General features: G+C 39.2%; 1 protein-coding gene across 5 annotated transcripts in view; it reads right to left on the bottom strand.

Moving 5' to 3' along the window:
* NR1H4 (nuclear receptor subfamily 1 group H member 4) overlaps positions 1–10,577 on the bottom strand; it is a 67,779-nt gene extending 57,202 nt beyond the window's left edge. The window contains exons 1-2 of one of the 5 annotated variants that reach the window (XM_019732179.3): positions 10,391–10,577; positions 9,693–9,822 (exon numbers count right to left, since the gene is read on the bottom strand). The gene's annotated coding sequence lies outside the window, so the exon portion shown is untranslated. The remainder of the gene's footprint in view (positions 1–9,692; positions 9,823–10,390) is intronic. The other 4 variants (XM_074326209.2, XM_074326206.2, XM_019732178.3 and 1 more) reach the window with 4 other exon arrangements.
* Between the last annotated feature and the right edge of the window lie 8,775 nt (positions 10,578–19,352).

The following is a 19,352-nucleotide window of genomic DNA, read 5'->3' on the forward strand; positions in this document are numbered from 1 at the left end:
CTTATGTATCCTTCCAGATATTATGCCCACTCTTAGTATAAAAGGCCCTTAAACACTATACCTTAAACCAGGGTTTGGCAAACTTGCCTACAGGCCAACGCTGGCCCACCATCTGTTTAGTACATCCGGCGATCAAAGAATGCTTTTACATTTTCATGTGGTTGAAGAAATTAAAAGGATATTTCATGACCCATGAAAATGATGGGAAACTCAAATTTAAGTGTCCATAAATAAAGTTTTATTGGCACACAGACACATCCATTTGTTTATGGAAAATCTAAGGCTTCTTTCTTCCTAAAATGGCAGAGTTGAGTAGTTGCAACACACCCAATATGGACCAAAGAGACAAAAACATCTACGATCTACCCCTTTGCAGAAAAAGTTTGTTAATCTCTGCCTTAAACAAATAACAGAAGAAATTTTTAAAGTATTTTGTAACATTATAGGTAAACTATGAATAAATGTAATGATTACCTTTGGGGGTATAAATTCACTTAATTATATACATCTCATAATAGTAGGGTCTCCTTTACCTCTTAACAGCTCCTTCTTGGAATTGGCAGCTTTAGTTTTAATTGTCTTGTCATTTAATGAGCACCTACTGTGTCCCAAGCATTTGGCAAGTGTTTCTACATACATTATATCTTTAATTGGGGTTACTTCTGTGTCCTCCTCTCGCTGATACTCTTTACCCCCTTGTTGGGGGAAGAACTACAATAGAAAGACTAACTCTTAGGAGACCCCAGACCTTAGCTCTGGAGTCTTTTCGTTTGTTTGCCTTCAAATCTTCCCTTTCATATAAAGAGTCATTTTATAGGCTGAGAATAAGCAACGGGAGTTCTCTACATTAGTGGCTTTCGAATAGTTTTTCTCATTTACTCCCTACACGAAGTTTGAAAAACAATGTGCACTCTCAACATATTTGTGGGTTGACATCTAAAGTTTTTCACTTAAAAAAAATACAATAGTTGCAAAAAAATGTAATTTCTGACTTATTGTAAAAATTGAAAACTTTGCTTGTTGTCACATTACTCTTAAATCTATTCAATTGTCTAAATACCATAGAAACTTAATATCCTCCTTCCTCCCTCTAAGAAATACAAAATGTCTTTTAACACTTGGAAATTGTTTTAATCATTCTTGTTTTTCCTTGAGTTCACATTTCACTCCATTTCACCGCAGCATTTTACCCTAACGTATCACATTTTTGTGCTTCAATTTCTAATATTGATCATCCTATCATACTTTTCTGTAACTAAAATATGCACATAAATTTGAATTTTAAAATAACTTCTAGTGACTTTAAGATTTTAAGGTGTCAAATAAAAAGTTTTCTGGACTGAGTTTATCACTAGTCACTATTAGTGCCTATTAAACTTTCAGTACAAATAGGGCAGCTCATTTTCCTCATGGCAAAGACCACAAGTCGAAAATGCAGTCTGTTGTGGGAGAGAGAGCATGCAGACAAGAAAGGAAGACACCACTGTCACGTAGCAGCCACAACAAACATTGGCAGAGCACGTGAACTAAAGGAAGAAGAGCTCCTTAGAAATACAGCTAAAGGTTCTGTTTAAATAATGAACTTTGAGAAACTGCAGACAGAAAGCCTAAGAATTCTCTGAAGTCAGTAATACAAGCCCAGATAACAGGAAGCCACCGTTTCTATTCAAATGAACTCATGTATGTGTTAATACACAAAAGATTAAGTTTGGAATCAGAGCAGATAACAAAAAATATCTGAATTGGCCCACAGATGTCCTTGCCTTCATGCAGTTTTCTTGAAAAGCTGTTAAATTTTATTTTTTAATGAAAGTGTTTTTAAAATAAAAGGGCCATTGCAGAAATTTCAGACAATACAGAAAAGCATTTCTAAAATGCCAAACTGCATTCTATAACTTTTATGTTCCATTCACACTCCCATCGGCAGTGGATGAGAGTGCCTTCTCACCGTACCTCACTGGCATTACCTACTCTCACTTACAATGATCTTTTCTCATGTGCTAGGTGACAAATCCTCTCACTGTATTAAATCTCATTTCTTTGATTACTAGTGAAACTGAAATTTTTTTTACCTCTCTCTCTCTCTCTCTCTCTCTCTCTCTCTCTCTCTCTCTAATAGTTTCTTTCCATTTTCTGTTTATGTCTTTTTCTATGAAAGGGTTCATGCTTTTTACTAACTTAGAAGAGTTGTTTGTATCCTGAATGTATTAGCTTTCTGGGGTATTTGCTACATACATTTTCATTTGCCTTTTACTTATCTTTACCTGAAATATTTTGCATTGTATATAGTTAAATATGTTTGATTTTAAAACTTATTTTTGTTGCTTTTTATTTTTAGTTTATGGTACAAGGTGACTATTTCTCAGAATTGCTTGTTGAATACTTTTTTCCTTTCACACTGATTTATGAGCCTTCTTCGATTTAAACTGAATTTAGTTTTCCATTGATTGTGTATCTTGTATCAATATCATCCTTTCCTATTATTGTTCATTCTTTTTCAATTCTTCTTAAGATATTCTCACCTTTTTATTCTCTATAATAACCTATCACATCTTGTATCACATTCTTTTAAAAAGCTTCTTTGAGAGTTTGAGATGGTACCAAACCTATATATTTAGGTAGGAAGATTTACATCTTTATCATTTCCAAGTTTGCCTTTCAGGGACAAGGTATATCTCCATTTACTCAAATGTGCCCATATGTCTCTCAGTTTTGTAGATGTTTTTCCATGACTGTCCCTACTTCTCCATAAATGCTTCCTCTGTCATTTATATTCCTCCCCCTTGTGTGGTATTACTGATTTAACTTCAGCCATCTTGTCTTCTCTACTTTATCACCAGATAGTAAACTGGAAGACAGGAATTATAGTTTATATTTCTTTTGTATTCCCCTTTCACAACTAGCAGTGTTATGAATACACCTGAATAATAGCTGTAGTCTAATAGAAATGCCATGAGGACAAAGCATGAGAAAATTAAGATGGTGAACCCATTCTGACTTTTCATAGCTTTACGTATGACTTTGAACTATTCACTTAACATCCTTCCCACCCCACACTATACCTTGAGCCTCAGCTGAATGAGGCTGTAAACATCTAAATAATAAAGCTGCTGTAAAGATTAAAAGGTGAACTGTTCATAAGTTTTCACACACATATACATAGGGTGACCTGTACAAAAATGTTCACTGCATTGTCTCCAGTAGTAAAAAAAAATTGGAAAGAGCATAAATATCCATCAGCAAGAGAATGGATACAATAAAGAAATAGTATAGTCACAATTGAATACTATATAGCACTTAAAGTGAACGAATTAGGACTATATGTATTCATATGGGTAAACTGAAAAACATCATATTTAGCAAAAGAATCGGGTTGCAGAATAATACATACAGCTTGATAAGATTTATGTATGTTTAAAGGTATGCAAAACAATGCTACATATTACCACTGATATTATAATGCAGGGGTCAGCTAACTATGACTCATGGGCCAAGTTCAGACTGCCATGGGCCACATTTGCCCTTTTGTTTACATATTATCTATAGCTGTTTTCATGCAATAGTAGCAGAGTTAAGTAGTTGCAACACAGCCCACATGGTCTGCAAAACCTAAAATATTCAGGAGCTGGCCTTTATAGAAAAATCTGGTGATTCCTGCTGTAACCCACAGAGACATGCACAAAAGTACTGAACCTACATTCACAACAGTGGTGCGGAAGGTCTAGGTGGGTACCTGGGGAATTTCCATGGCAACTGAAATGCTCTCCTTCTTAAGCTGGGGGGTAAATACAAGGCAGTTGATTATATTACTTACTTTTTTGCATGTAGGAAATATTTTGTAATGAAAAAGATTGAATGAAATTATGTATGTGAAAAGCTCCTTCATTTGTAAAGATATATAAGCTTACTGAGAAATTCTCTCTTTTTTACACACACACATTTTTGAGACTTTGAGGAGAAAGCAATTTCTTCCCAAAATATTTGGAGACCCTAACTGTGGTCAATGAGGTGCTAATGGAAATTTTGGGTGGCACAATGAAATGTACCTTCAAGATTACTTTAATGAAAAGGTGGGACAGGGAGGGTAAGCAGTGAAGGGAGGAAGAATATTCAGGAAATTTGTCGCTGAAGTGAGGTTACCAGGTGCATATCAGGGTGGTATCTGTAGAGATGGGAAGGACTTGACTCCAGCACAGAGAAAGGAGCAAGGGGAGGAAGACGCCTGATGATCCAAAGTTTAAGCAGGGACAAAAATGTTTATTTTACTTTATGTTTATTTGTAGGATGTGTAACCTAAGTCTCCATTTAAGGACCCAGGAATAACTTCAGAAACGGTATGTGCTGTTTGTTTTTAATATGATAAGACCCATAGTGACTAGTAGTTTGGACTACCACTTTCTGGTTATCAATTTTACTTGTTTAGACACTGTGTGTCACAGGAAGTTCATGGGCTAGAGCTTCTCTGATTTAGCATAAAGCATTTGCAAGCAGAGACCTTGGAAACACCCTGCCCCCATTTAATAGCTTTGACTCTGATTTAGAAGAATCTCAGCTCTGAGAAGATAAAGATAAAAACCAGCTACATGTGCTGGTTACCTAGAAACTCTTCACACCCAAAGACAGCATCCTTGGTGACACTTTTCTTACATGGATCTAGTTGTTGATGGCAAAGCATATATTTTGTTGGATGTCTATGTAACCATACTTAAAGGGCAGAAAAAAAAGTGAACTTCTAGCCATCAACATGTCATGCCCAGGGGAAGCCCTGGATTCAGCCCAAGGGCAAGAAGAATGTTCTTAAGGAAAAAGAAAAATCATGATCCTTCAAGGAGCTTATTGGAAAAGTCACAGAAGGAAAACCCCAGGAAAATAGTGTGGAGACTGCTGTCATAGAGGTAAGCACCAGTTTAGGAACACAAGCAAGGACATTCATTCTCTTAACATTCACTAATTTTCCACTCTGTATTAGGCTTGGATCTCGGTCTTGGAAATAGAGAAATGGATGAGGCAGAAGGGAAAAAGAAAACAATCACTGTCTTCATGGGGCTCACATTCTAGTGGGCAAGATGGAGAATTTGCAAGTAAACAAATGATAAGATTTCCAATAAAGGCTAACGTCCTGTGGTTGGACACTATTTTGGAGAGGGTGATCTGGGAGGAGCTTTTGGAAAAGTGGACGTTTGAACTGAGATGTGGAGGAGAAGAAGGAGTAAGTCATGCCAGGGAAAAATAAATCTAGGCCGAGAAACAAGTGGGCAGCAAGTACCAAGGGCCAGGGCTTGGAGTGCTGGAGGAAGAGCAAGAGCCCAGTGAGCCTGGAGAGGAGTGAGCAGGTGGGAGGGCAGGCAATGAGGTCTGAGAGAAGGCAGCTCTCCTAGTGCCTGGCAACTGTGCTCAGGAGTTTGGGTTGTATACTAAATGGACGCCATCGGTGGGTTTTAAGCAGGGCCGTGACTGGGAGAGTGAGGGGAGTCTTCCTGAGGGTGGAGAGCTGATTCTTGAACTTGGTCTTGAAGGAGTAGGAGTTAGAGTAGGCAAAAGTCATGCAGTGGGAATGGTATAGGAAGGGAAAATAGCATGCTGTGTTCTGAGCTACCAGAAACCGTTCTCTATGCTGCGTTACTGGATTCAGCTCAAATCGGTGGAGGGGAGATGGCCTGTTCAGGAAATGGTGTCAGCAAAATTGGCTATTCCTTTGGCAGGGAAATAAAAATGTCCATCTTGCATCATTCTTGAAAATAAGTCTCAGGTGGATTAAAAACTTTAAAATGATGAAACTATTGGGAGAAGTACGGGGGAATACATTTATGATCTTTATGAATGTAGGGATCAAGAAGGACTTACTAAACGAGAAATAAATAGGAAAAGAATTAACTTGAGTACATTAAAATCAAGAAGACAGAAATCAAAATACCACAAACCAAGCTAAATATATGGAACAAACTGGGAGGAAATGTTTACAACATAAATAACAGCCAAAAAATGACTATAAACAATATGCAAATAACTCCTATAAATAAAAAACAGAAAGCATAAACAATCCAGAGTAGAAATTGGCAAAGGATACAAATAGGAAATTTACTGAAAGGGAAATACAAGTGGCCAATAAACATACAAAACATATGAAACTGATTAACAGTTAGAAAAATGTAAATTAATATAACTAGATACCATTTCCACCTACCAGATTGTCGAACCTTGTTAAGTTTGATAATATTAAAAGTTGGAGTAATTGTAATGAAATACGTGGTCTCATACACTGCTGGTGGGAGCATAGTTTTTAGTCCTTTTGGAAGACTCTTTAGCAGTGTATATTAAAATAAAATAAATTCTCATCTTTATTTAGGTATCTTCCCGGGGAAACTTTTGCCCATGTGCACAGGGATGTTGATTGCAGCATTGCTTCTTAGGTTAGATGGAAATCACCTAATGACCATCAATAGGGAAATGGCCACATATGCTGTGCTCCATCTATAGCATCAAATATTAGGCTGTGGTTGAAAAGACAGGTGGTTTATATATATATATATATACACAAACACTGAAAGAGGACAGTAGAGGAGAATAGGTTTGGGGAAAGGAAAGAGAGATTTTAGACTTAGTTATAAGGTTGCAATTTTTTTATGAGATGAATGCATTGAGGATATCATTCCCCATTCTCCATTTGGCCAATTAGATAGTTGGATGTTGTAAGCAGTGACATTTAAATTCTTGTGGAGAGAGAGTTGTTGTTTATACCATGCTTCCCCGAAAATAAGACCTAGCTGAACAATCGGCTCTAATGCATATTTTGGAGCAAAAATTAATATAAGCCCTGGTCTTATAGTAAAATAAGACCCGGTCTTGTATTATATTATATTATATTATATTATATTATATTATATTATATTATATTATATTATATTATATTATATTATATTATATTATATTATATTAACCCGGTCTTACATAAGACCGGGTCTTATATTAATTTTTGCTCCAAAAGATGCATTAGAGCTGATGGTCTGGCTAGGCCTTATTTTCGGGGAAACACGGTACCCCATCCCCACACGTGCACAACCTCCCCCATTCTCCACACCCACCAATTGTGCATTTGTTACAACTGATGAACCTACAATGACACGTCATCATCACCCAAAGTCCACAGTTTACATCCGGGGTCACTCTTGGGGTTGTATATTCTATGGGTTTTGACAAATGTATACTGATAGGTATTCACCATTATAGTATCATACAGAATAGTTTCACAGCCTAAAAATCCTCTGTAAAACGCATGTTTTTTGTTTGTTTTTTTTCAAACAGTCTCAAAGGGTTCCTGGCCCCTTGAAGCCCAATCATGGCCTCAGATTCAGAATATGGGTTCCAGGAGAATAAGGATCCCCCACACAACCACTTTGGAGTGCTGTTGCCGTGTCCTGCCCTCTTAACCCTGGACCACAACCAGCGTTAGCTCCTTAAGCTACAGGCTGGTGTGGACTTGGCATCTACATTGAGCATTTCCGTAGCTTTCTAGGAAATGATAGCAGGTAGTTCTCTGCTTGGTAGGGGAGCTCTCAGCCCCACAACAGTGGGCTTTTCTCTGGTCAGCACGATCCCTCAGCAAGACTATTGTCTCCATGGGCAAGTAACTTATTTACCATGTCTTCTAGATGACCATGTTAAATACATTTGCCAGGACTTGAAACTGCAAAACTATGCCGTTTCTCCTTGTATTTGAACTAGTGACATTAATTAAAGTACAAAGGATTCAAGCTATCCCCGGATCATTGGGACCAGGAAAGAGCCTTCTAAATCTTTTTCAAATGGGAACCCAAATCTCAAAGTTCTATTAGGATTTTATCTTTCAAAAAGATTAATAAAAATTTATTTTATATTCATACATATTAAATTGAGTCACCAGCACTCTGTTATAATTCTTAGACCTAACAAAGAGCTGGCCAGAAATGATGCTCTCTTGTCCTGGGGGCAAGTATTTACTCCTGGGCAATATTTTATTTCCTGTGCACTATTTCACTTTGCAATCAAGTTGTGTTATAGCAATGTTGTACTGACACAAATTTACAAAGAGGAGAGAAAATAAGAATAGCAGACGTTCCTTTAGTGCCAAAATTGTAAGGAGAAAACTAAGGGAAAAACATCACTCACTATGGATGGGCAAAGGGGTGATGGGATTACGCAGAGAAGAGCGAGGTGGGAGAGAAAAGAGGAGGGTAGATATTTTTCTATTAGGGATGACTTTTGCCTCCCATGAAGCTTAGGAGCTACGGACACTCATATAGCGTTGCCTTGTAACTACATCTCCACTGATAGAAAATATAGGAGCAATAAAAAAATACCTGGGAAGAAGAAAATTGTTCCTATTTCTTTTAGCCCCTTCATGATCTATGTTGCCAGAATTTAAGAGAAAAAATGAGACTGTGAGCAAAATGAAAACACTCCCTATCAAGAAAAGAACAGATATCTTCATTCTTTCCTATGTTTACCCACCTAATGACATGAGCCTTTTGCATTCTCATGGCACTCATAACCCATAGCCTCTGTGAATAGCAGGAATTCTGAGCTCCTCTCAGACATCCCTAATCACAACAGCGTGGTGGGTTTGTGCAATCCTTAATTAAGATGCTGATAACTGAACTCTCCAATCAGCTCTCCTAGACTGACCTCTGGGTTAAAGCAAAATGTGCTGAAAACTTTCTACTTCCCCTGCTCGTGGTGCAGTCATTAGAAAATGCCCTACTAGATTTTACGAATCTTCACAATTGCATTGGGGCTTAACAAATCTCCCCTGTCCAGCTGAAATGTTTGCAGGCTGGTACACCTGCTCTCCCATCATTCCAGATTTCAAATTTTCTCAGCCTCCAACAATATCGAGGTTAGCAAGGAAGCCAGAAGACCTGCCCTCATATTCAGGTCCTGCTACGTCCTAACTGTGTGACCATCCACAGGTTATTTGTCCTCTTTGAGCCTCAGCTTCCTCATCTGCAAAATGAGTCTCAGAAAAACTTCCATGCAGGGTTATTGGGAGAAGGAAATGGGCTGTTTAGGTAAAGCCTGTGTGACGAGTTAGTAGACATTCAATCAGCTCCATTACACATACCCATGCACACACACATTTCTTTTCCTCCCCAGGTTCTCAGGGCCTCACAACTATTGGGTGTTCCATTACAGTCTGGCCTGATTTAGGAGATGTGGAAATAAGAGGAAGGACAAAGATTACATTACTTTCCCTCTCCACCTGGGGGGAGAGGGCAGAGGTGTGTGCTGGAAAACAATGCTGCAAGTCCTGAGGAAGGGTCTCAGGACAAGAGAGTGTCATCCCTGGCCAATATTTTATCAGCTAACTCGGAATTGCATCAGCCATGTTGCAACATTCTCAGCAAAACAGAAGAGTCCACGGTGCAAATGGCACAGGTCCAAAATTGGGGGGGGGGGGGACTCAAAGATGAAGGTGTGCATCATTGAATAAATCACAGCTGGAAACCCAGTGATGGCTCCCCAACATCTTTCCCTACCCCTTTTGTCAGTAATACGTAGGGGGGGCTCTTAGGCCGTACCAGTGGCAACACCAGATTTCTTAGAAACTAGGGGAGTTTCTCAGAGCCAGAATCCAAAGTGAATCATGCACATGCCTCCCGTCCTCTGCCCCTCACTCCTAAATAAAAACTCAATTGAGAGAAATGACCCAGGCTTACCTCCTAGGTGCTAATCCACTATGGCAGCAAGCAGACAAGGAGATTCCTGAGCTGTAGATTCAGATCTTGGACAATTTTAATCATAAAGTTCTTCCTAACATTTTCCATCTTTTGAAAATATTTCCATCTGCTATTAATAAGAGAAATGGAAAGCAACAGAAGAGCTTACAATGGAAGTCAAAAGAGAAAGCTTTTTAAACCTACTCTCCTCCCAGGAAAAACTTTCAATGAAGTATACTTTAAACATTGTCCTATTCCTAGTTTCCAAGTCATCTGACATGGAACTCACACCAGGATTTGATAAATGACCAAAATATAGCACACGATATAGGTCAAATTGTCTATGGAATCAGAACAGAGACACTTCCGACATGTACTGTCTCCAGCGATTCTCCTGGGTGACGATGTTAAATAATTTTTCCATAAGGAAAAATTTTTCCATAAGTCCTAAATAATTTTTCCATAAGGTCAGCAACTTATTTTTCAATAAGGTAAGTCAGACCCATTAACTTTGACTTCTTTTCGTTTGCCTTTGTCATTTTTTTTTTTTAATTTTCAGGATTTCATCTCCAACACTACTAAGTTAGAATTTATTCTCCCACCAATTCATGATTGAAAGAGAAACTTTAAATGACAACTTCCCCTCCGTCGCCTTGAGCTAGAGAGACACCCCACTCCCAGAGGAATCAGGTACTCACTCCGATTGTCTCAGGTCAGAGATGAACTTTCAAGGCCCTGGGAGGTTTCTGAGTCCAGTCTTCCTCTCCAAATCCCAGCGATTTTTCTACAAATGCTCAGAATCCGGGTTTGTTTTGGGGTGACTCCAGGAGGAGGAGGAGAGAGTTCTAGCAAAAGCCGTGGATGATCACAGGCGGCCTTCTGGCCCAGCAGCAGCATCTCTTCCTTGGCTCCGTGCCTCGTGGACACAGATTAGTCATTAACAATCCTTTCCCTGCTAAATGATATAAACATAGACAGGAACCTTGGGAGAGCCTCGAGATTCCCAGGACGCACTCCCAGAGCCCCGCAGTAGGGAATGTGACAAAGCAGAGGCGCCCTGAAGCTCATCTTTTAAAACACTTCTCCTCAGGCTGCATTTTGGGGGTTCTGTGTACCCAGATTTCTATGCACATCATCTAAAAGTGAACTGGGACGGTGGTCCCTCTCTCTCACCAATTTCTTTGAATAGTTCCAACCACCTCCCGGGAACTGAAGTTCGAAACTCTGAGCCTTCTCAGAGTTCGAAACTTCTAGGCCTTCCCTCTCCTGGGCTTCCTATATCAAGTAATAACCGATTTGTGTGGGTTCTTTTTTTGGAATGATTCTTTCTTCCAACCCACCCTGTTTTTCTGCTAATTTAGGCCTACCACAGCTCCTTTCTGAAGAAAAACACTGGCCCTATAACTCTTTCCTCCTTTCTTGTTTTTTTTTCTCTTTTCCATATTGCATGGCGATGTAAAGTGTGGGCTCTGGTCAGATGCCTCCTCATTTGTCACGATCTTCAGCGAGACACAGTCTCTCTGAGTCTCAGTTTCCTCATCTGTAAGATGGGATTGGAGTAACTACATCATGGGCTGCAGTGAGAATTCCATGTGTAGTGAAAAATGTGTAAAAAGTCTAGAAGAGTGCCTGACATATAGCAGGCACCCAATACATTTCAGCCATTATTATTTGTTTCCTTTATCAAGTGAGTAAATATTGATTGGGTGTCACAAAGTATGTACCCAGCCCCTTGCTAAATAGTCTCCTAATAAAAAAAATCCACAAAGGTTCCCATTATCTAAAAACTAAATGGAACATGCTATGTATGGCCTGACGTTTAGAACCCCTTTCACCCTAACAATCTAACCCTAATCTAGCATTCTAGCATTTTCTGACATCCTGTCTCTTCAGAGGCCCAAACCTCTGGCCCCACCTGTGCAGAGCTCTCCTGCCTCCATGGACTTGCACAAGCTCCTCCTTTTACCTGAATTACCTTCCTTTCATAGCCGCACGGCTTCCAGACCCATCACAAATGCTGAGTTCTCTCTGAAAGGAACCCTATTCCTCTTCTGCCCCTAGTCTCCTCACCGAACTTCCCTCATCTTTTATTTCTTTCATTGTCCCTTAATTCCTCTGACCTTGTATGTTATAGTTGCAAGAACAAAGTTTCTAGAAGACAAACATGGGAGCAGACTTTCCTTTGTTTCCATCCCTGGACTTGTCCGAGTGCCTCCCATGGGAAAGGTATTGCATAACTCTTTGTTAACTGAATTAAAGAGTGAGCTGAGAAAAGAACAATTTTCCAAAGTAAAATGCCTGTGTACACACACGGGTATGTGTGTTTGTGTGTATGTGTGTGTGTGCACAATACTACCCATTGTAAAGCAAGCTAGTGGAAGGCCACACTCAAACATGTTAGGAATGCTGTATTTTATTTATCTTATTAAATAGCACATGTAGGTCCTACACGCTCACACTTCCTACCCCTGTGGATGCCCGATATACTGAGGCACACTCCCTTATACACGCTTTGCCACAAGGAGGACGGGGCCCCAGCCCTGTAGATTCTCACTCATCATTTTGAAGAGTCTTTGCCATGACACTCACCATGCTCTGCAGCTCTGGGCTGCCTGAGGACTCCTGCATGAATGCCCAGTCCAATTCTTCTGTGATGGAAAGAGGCTACGCTGTGATTTCATTCTCTCCAACAGCAGTTGGAGGTGATGGTTAAGGATACAGACTCTGCAGCCTCTCTCCCAGCTCTGCCACCTACAAGCTGTGTGACTCTAGGCTTTTGGTTACTATCTCTGTCTCGGTTTCCTCATCTGAAAAATGGAGATGTAATTACTACCCATTTCATGTTGTTATTGTAAGGATTAAATGAATTAACATATGCAAAGTATTGTACATAGCGAGTGCTTGATACACAGAAATGCTCTATAAGCATTAGCTGTTCTTTTTTTTTCCCCCTCTGGGCATTTCTCACCATCATATTTGCCCAACTGGACTAAGATCCAAAGGATCTCAGGTACGTTGGAAGTGAAAGGTAATGAGGAGAAAAGGGAGCCTTTCAGGGGAAGGAAGAGGGAGCAGCAAAGGCTCTGAGGCAGAAAGAAGCTTAGAGAAGCTCCTGAAGTAAAGAGAAGGCTAGTGTTTTTCAACTAAGAATGTGGAGGAGGCACGGAGAAATCGGGGTAGGATAGGTGGGGGCAGTGGTGTTCTGGCAAATGTCTAACAACCAGCTATCAGAGGGGGATGTATACACACACACACACACACACACACACACACACATACACACACAAGTTTATTTTAAATTTTTCTGAGATAACAAATGTATAACTAATGTTTTAGAAATAATAAAGTATATAATTTTTGTGTATTTCTGTGCCAATTGATTGTCACAGAATTCTTTCATTGAGTTCTGCTGAACTCTTGTATTGGTAACCAAGTTACGGTGTCAGTTCAACCTTGATTTGACAAATGGAACTGCATTCCAGACCACTAATTCTTTTCCCAATATGTTTATTATCACGGAATCATAAAGGCGATCAAATGTTAAACTATTACTTGCGTACAAATTTTATTCATTAAACTAAACCCTCTTTCAGCTCCAACACTACATATGTTGGAAATTCATTTGTCCATCAGTGACATGAGCAGCTTCTTTGCTGAATTAAATCATATTTTGAATACTGGAAGAACATTTCTTTAACTGTCTTTTTGGTGATCTTCACAGTATAACAGCTACTAAAACGACACACTTTTAAGTTTAACTTGCATTAGTAACATGTTCCCCATTGCATAGATCAGAGCTCAGCAAACTTTTCCTCTAAGGGGTCAAAAAGTATTTTAGGCTTTGAGGGCTGCAAGTGGTGTCTGTCATGTTTTACAACAGTTGAAAAATCTAAAACCTCTTCTTAGCTGGCAGGCTATACAAAAACATCCAAGACCAAATTTTGTGTGATGGCCCTAGTTTTCCAACCCTAAGGCCTGTCGCTCTCTTTGGGGAGGAGAGGGCAATTTTGCCCCCAAGGGATGTTTGGTAATATCTGGAAACAGTTGTGGTTGTCACAACTTGGAGGGAACGCTATTGGCATCTAGTAGGTAGAGAGGCCAGAGATGCTGCGAAACATCCTACAATGCACAGCACATCCCTTCACAACAAAGAATTACCCAGCCCCAAACGTTAATAGTACTGAGGTTGAGAAACCCTGTCTTAGACAATCAATGAAGCAATAATTTGAGTCTGATTTACAGATTTGAGTTATTTCCATGGTGCAAATATTCTCCTGGTCAAATTCAAACTATCAACACGAGGTCACTTAACAAGAAGTTGGAAGAGACATACAGGAACACGCCATTACTTAGTATTTCCGCCACACAGAAACCACGTGAGCATGGATAAGTGTTACACATAATAAAATAAGTAGAATATGATGAGTTTTGAGTATTCATTACCTTTGTTTTTAAAATGTATTTAACTGTAAGTTTATGTAATTATTCTTTAATAGTGGCTGTGTTTAACAACCAGCTCAGAAGTTTAACACTTGGCTCTCGTGACTCAGAGCAAGTCGACTCAGCACCCCATTGCGGGGATGAGGGCTTCTTATGTGTCACCTTTACAATTTAGGAGCCAGCTAGGAAGTACTGTCTCCACTTTATGAATGAGAAAACTAAGACTTAAGATTCAGTGACTCATCAAAGCCCACAGCTGGGCTTTAAACTGCAGTTCGTTTTCTCCAAAACTGATGTACTTTACTCCACTATCAACTCAGGCAAAGTGAGATCAAAATATTTCCTCCACGAAATGCCTATCAGTCCTGCCATACTGTAATTAATTACTGAATAGTGTAGCGATGAAGGAGGATATCATTAACATATTGTTACTGATCAACTCTGGTGTAGCATTAGGTATGTAGCAGAAAAACCATTCTGCCAAAAAATGATCTCCGTCCATAGAGGTTATTATTTTTTGATTAATGCTTTGGCTTCTTTACCTTCTCTAGGATCTTCCCACATACACACTTTTTTTTTTTTTAATTGAAAAATTTCCCCACCTACCCTAAAGAATGAGTTCATCACAGATCAGAAACTACTATCAAAGATCCTGAAGCAAATGGGAAGCAGAACAGGTAAACTTTGAATGTTGCTATAGCGAGGGTACGGCCTCGCTTAGGGTCGGGAGCCGGGGCGCTCAGCTTCACAGGGTGGTGACCACCAGGGGGGGACTGAAATGCACAAAGGGAGGAAAGGGGTGAAATCATGGATAATCAAGCTGGCCTCTTTCCCCATGGGCTCAAGCCCGGCCGTGAACGTGACTCTCTGTGCCAGCATTGAATCAGCTGATCAGAAGCGTGTCTGCAGTGGTCCGTACACTACAGGTTTAAATAACTTCTTTTCTGTGGTTAGGTACAACAACTCCTCTCAAGAAGCTGTACTCTGAGAACCAGAAAGAAGTCCAAGACCCAGGGCCATGTGGTAGGTGGCGGTGCTGGAAGCATAATATTCGAGTCAAGGGCCTGGGTTCGAGTGCTGACTCTGATCCTGCCACATGACCTTGAGCGAGTCCATGTTAGTTTTTTCCCCTCAAAATAATATCATCATGGGGAAAGAATGCTTAGCTCAAAGGGTTATTATGAAAACCAAAGTGAACTATCACATGAAAATGCATGGTTCAAAAAAAGGAAAGGGAAGGGAAGCAACTGGCAGGCCCCATCAGATGTAAATCTTTCAGAATCTAGAAGCCATGTGGGGGCCTGACCCATCTCTCTGCAATCAGCTGTTTTAAGTGACTAAGTGAAGTCATTGAGTCTACATCGGAGAGATTGCCTTCCTATAAACAGAGACTACAGCTCAACCTTCATCTGAACATAGACAGTCAATCCTCGTGATCAGAACCTCCTAAAAAGAAAATATTCACAACCTGTTTCATCGAATATGCAACCCATAAGATAAAACCTTACTATATTTTACTTAGGAAGTCTCAAATTAGTTCCTCCACTGGTCCTACATCACATACACTTTGCTTCTGTGTCTTCCTTGCCCCTGTCTTTTTCAGAAGAGTCCTTTGTTGTTGTTTTTAATTACACAAGTAGTAATCGTCATTGTAGAAAAGTTAGAAAGTACAGATAATCATAAGGAAAAAAATTCACCTATATTCCCACAACCCATAGATTCATAGAATACATTACTAACACTTTGATATATTTTCTTCAATACTTTTTAATGCTACACAGACACATCCACGTCTTCTCTTTTCATAAAAAAATGATATCATATGGTATATACTGTACTGAATCTGCTTTTCTCATTTAATGTTTCATAAATATTTTGATATTACTAAATATTTCATTACATATACAACATGATTGAATAGTGCTATACTATCGCAATTCATAGATATATGCCCTCATTTGACCAATCCCCTGCTATTGAACCTTTGAATGGTTTTCAGTTTTCCTCCATTATAAATGATATTGCAATACATCCTTTGTAGCTAAATCTTTGACTACATCTATGATTATTTCCTTGGCCTGGTTTTCTAGAAGTGGAATTATTGGATCAGAGTGAATATATAAGGTGTGATCAAACAATACAGTGAACGCTTAAATAAAAAAAAATTATTACAGTAAAAGACACATTGCCATTAATCTCCCTCAAAATACTCCCCCTCTCTTTGAACACACTTAACCCATCGATCTTGCCACTTTCTGAAGCAGTTCTGGAAGTCTTCTTTCGTGAGTGTCCTTAGTTGCACATAGTGGCTGCCTCGATGTCCTGAGTTGATTCAAAATGTTTACCTTTCATGGTCATTAAGACTTTGGGGTAGACACAGAAGTCGCATGGTGTCAGATCCGGTGAATAAGGTGGATGAGGACACACTGTAATGTTTTTATTTGACAGAAATTGCCGTACCAGAAGGGATGTGTGACATGGAGCGTTGTCATGATAGAGGATAAAAACACTCACAAAAGAGGACTTCCAGAACTGTTTCAGAAAGTGACAAAAACGATGGGAAAAGTGTGCTTGAAGCAAGGGGGCCTATTTTGAGGGGGATTAATGGTAATGTGTCTTTTCTGTAATACATTTTTTTTATTTAAACATTCACCATATCTTTTGATCACATCTCATATTTTTAAGATTCTACAGTAAATTTAGCAAACTGTTTCAGAAACATTGTACCAATTTATATTTCCCCAATAGTATCCAAATGTGTCTATTTCTTTCTCTTTTGCACATGGAGACCTTGATGGTTCTTTTTTCAAGATAAGTTTTCCTGTGAAATGCCTCCAGTTCTCCCTTACCCCTTGTAACAGAGAAGCAACATGGACATTCAAGCAGTGTTTTTCGAATTGTGTGATATGCCCTATTAGTATGGTTCACAAAAATTAATTTAGTGAGTGGTGGCCAGCACTTGTTTCCAATGAAATAGTATATTTTTAAAAAGCATAGCAAATATTTGCATTGCAAGTAGAAATACAAGTACCAATTAATAGAGCTTTTGTTTTACTTATATATGTGTGTGTTGATGAGACCTAGATTTCAGTATAAGACAGTTATAAGGTCACAGTTCAGAATGTTTGAAAAGCACTGATCAGTCAAAAGATCATTGAATCAGGGCCCACGAGACTAGGATTCTGGACGTAATTTGGTGGAGAAGGAAGACAAAGGAAAGAGCAAGGACACACATGCCATTTAGGTTCTTTACTGGAAAAACATGTTGATGGAAATGTGATAGAACTCTCAAAGGGACACAATTCACTACTTTAAAAAAAAGTGCAACATAAGTCATGGTGTAATAATAAGGGAGATTATAAATTTCAGGGTGTGACAAGTAATCTGTACCTGTCTTCCCCACATCTTTCTTCTCCACATTGTATGTATGGTTATACATCTGGCTTCGCCTCTCCCCAGCTGTGTTTTGGAACTTGATCAACTCATTTAATTTCTCTAAGACTCAGTTTCCCCGCCTGTAAGATGAGGATGTTCAACCAATGACAGCCAAGTTTCCTTCCACGTCTGCAGTCCCAGGGCTCTGATGGAGGGACAAGCTGTGCTGTGATCTGTTGTAGTTCCCAGCAACCCACTGACAGGGCTGTCTCATGAGTGTGCAATCTGTTTAGTCACACAGGGTCCCTCACTTAGAAGGAAGGCTCTGCTGTCATTCTTTGGCAATTCTTAATTTTTCAACAAAGGTCCTTGTATTTCCATTTTTCTCTGATCCCCACCAACATTGAACTGGACCAGTCTATTAACTCAGACAATATGAAGTCTTCCTGATAGGAAAGTAGAATTCTTTTCTTGGGCACTGCTGAGAGCTGAAGCAGTGACTTTCCATCTTGTTGGAAAAAGTACAGCTGCTTAGAGGGCTTTAGATATACACCATTTCAAAAGTCTGCTGTGCACTAGAACACACAGGGATTGCTGTTTAGAACTTCCATTCTGCCCAAGGCGTGTGTTCAATTGTTTCTGTCCCAGCTGGAGTGGACTGTCCAAACTGCATTCAACTCTTACAAAAAAATAGCCTTAAAATAGGATGACCCGCTTCATACCATCTGCTGCTATCTGGGTTAAGTGCATGAGAAACAATCACAGCAGGTTCTCGATGAAAGACATAATAGAAAGATGAAGGTCAGTGTTGGCATAAGTGCTATATTATGACCAACCTGCATTGAAAACCCAAAGGTTTCCAAAAAGATTATTAATAGGTACACAAAGGACCATGTTTGGGGACACGGCCCATTTTATATTTGGAAAGTTCCCCATCTGTTGTGGTAACTTAGCTGATTGCTCAATGCTAAGCTCTCTGTCCTCAATGGAGATAAAGCTACTTATCAGTAAAGTATATTTTTAGTTTTACAGTGGTCGGGATGATGCATCTACACTATTCCTTTTGTGTTTCAGGGGCTGGATATAGGTCATGACCATGGAGCAGAATCAGATATGATGAAAATCATGATGTTGGTCTCCTTAGAAATGAATCTGATACAGAGAAGTCAACAAAGTACTTAAAACTTAGGTCTTTACACATAGAATGAGCATGTATTAGGATTCACTATTCAAATGCTTGTAACCCTTTTGCAGAATTACCAAATCAGACATGATTCACATGAATGTTATCTCTCCCCTGAGCCCTCAAAGAACCCCATGTTCACCCCTTTCAAAGGACTTGTTAATCTTTATTACAATTGTTTATTCCCTTATCTGTTTCCTTCACTAGTCTACAAGCCCCTTAAAGACATGTACTATTGTGGTGTTTTTAATTTCTGAATTCCTAACCCTAGCACAGAACCAAGCCTGCTGTAGGTGATAAAAAAATCTCTACACTAAAAGAATGAATGGTATATGATATATAAAGAGCTCCTACAAATCAATAAGAAAAGGATCAACAACACAAAAGAAAAATGGGTAAAGCATATAAAAAAATGGTACAGAGAAAATGAAGTACAAATAACCATTAAACATACAAAAAGACATTGAAACTCAATCACAATAAGAACCATAATAAAAGACAAAAAATAAAATATAAATGGCTGTTAAACACATAAAAACGATATTCAAACACAATCATAATAAGAGAAATGCAGGTTAAAACCACACTCAGACACCATTTTCACCTATCAGATGGGCAAAGATAAAAAGTTCGTGAACATACTGTGCCAGTGAGAAACGAAG

This window comes from Rhinolophus sinicus, chromosome 1 (genome assembly GCF_057876585.1).
Source record: "Rhinolophus sinicus isolate RSI-liver-muscle chromosome 1, RSI-T2T, whole genome shotgun sequence".
In the NCBI taxonomy this organism is placed as follows: domain Eukaryota; kingdom Metazoa; phylum Chordata; class Mammalia; order Chiroptera; family Rhinolophidae; genus Rhinolophus; species Rhinolophus sinicus.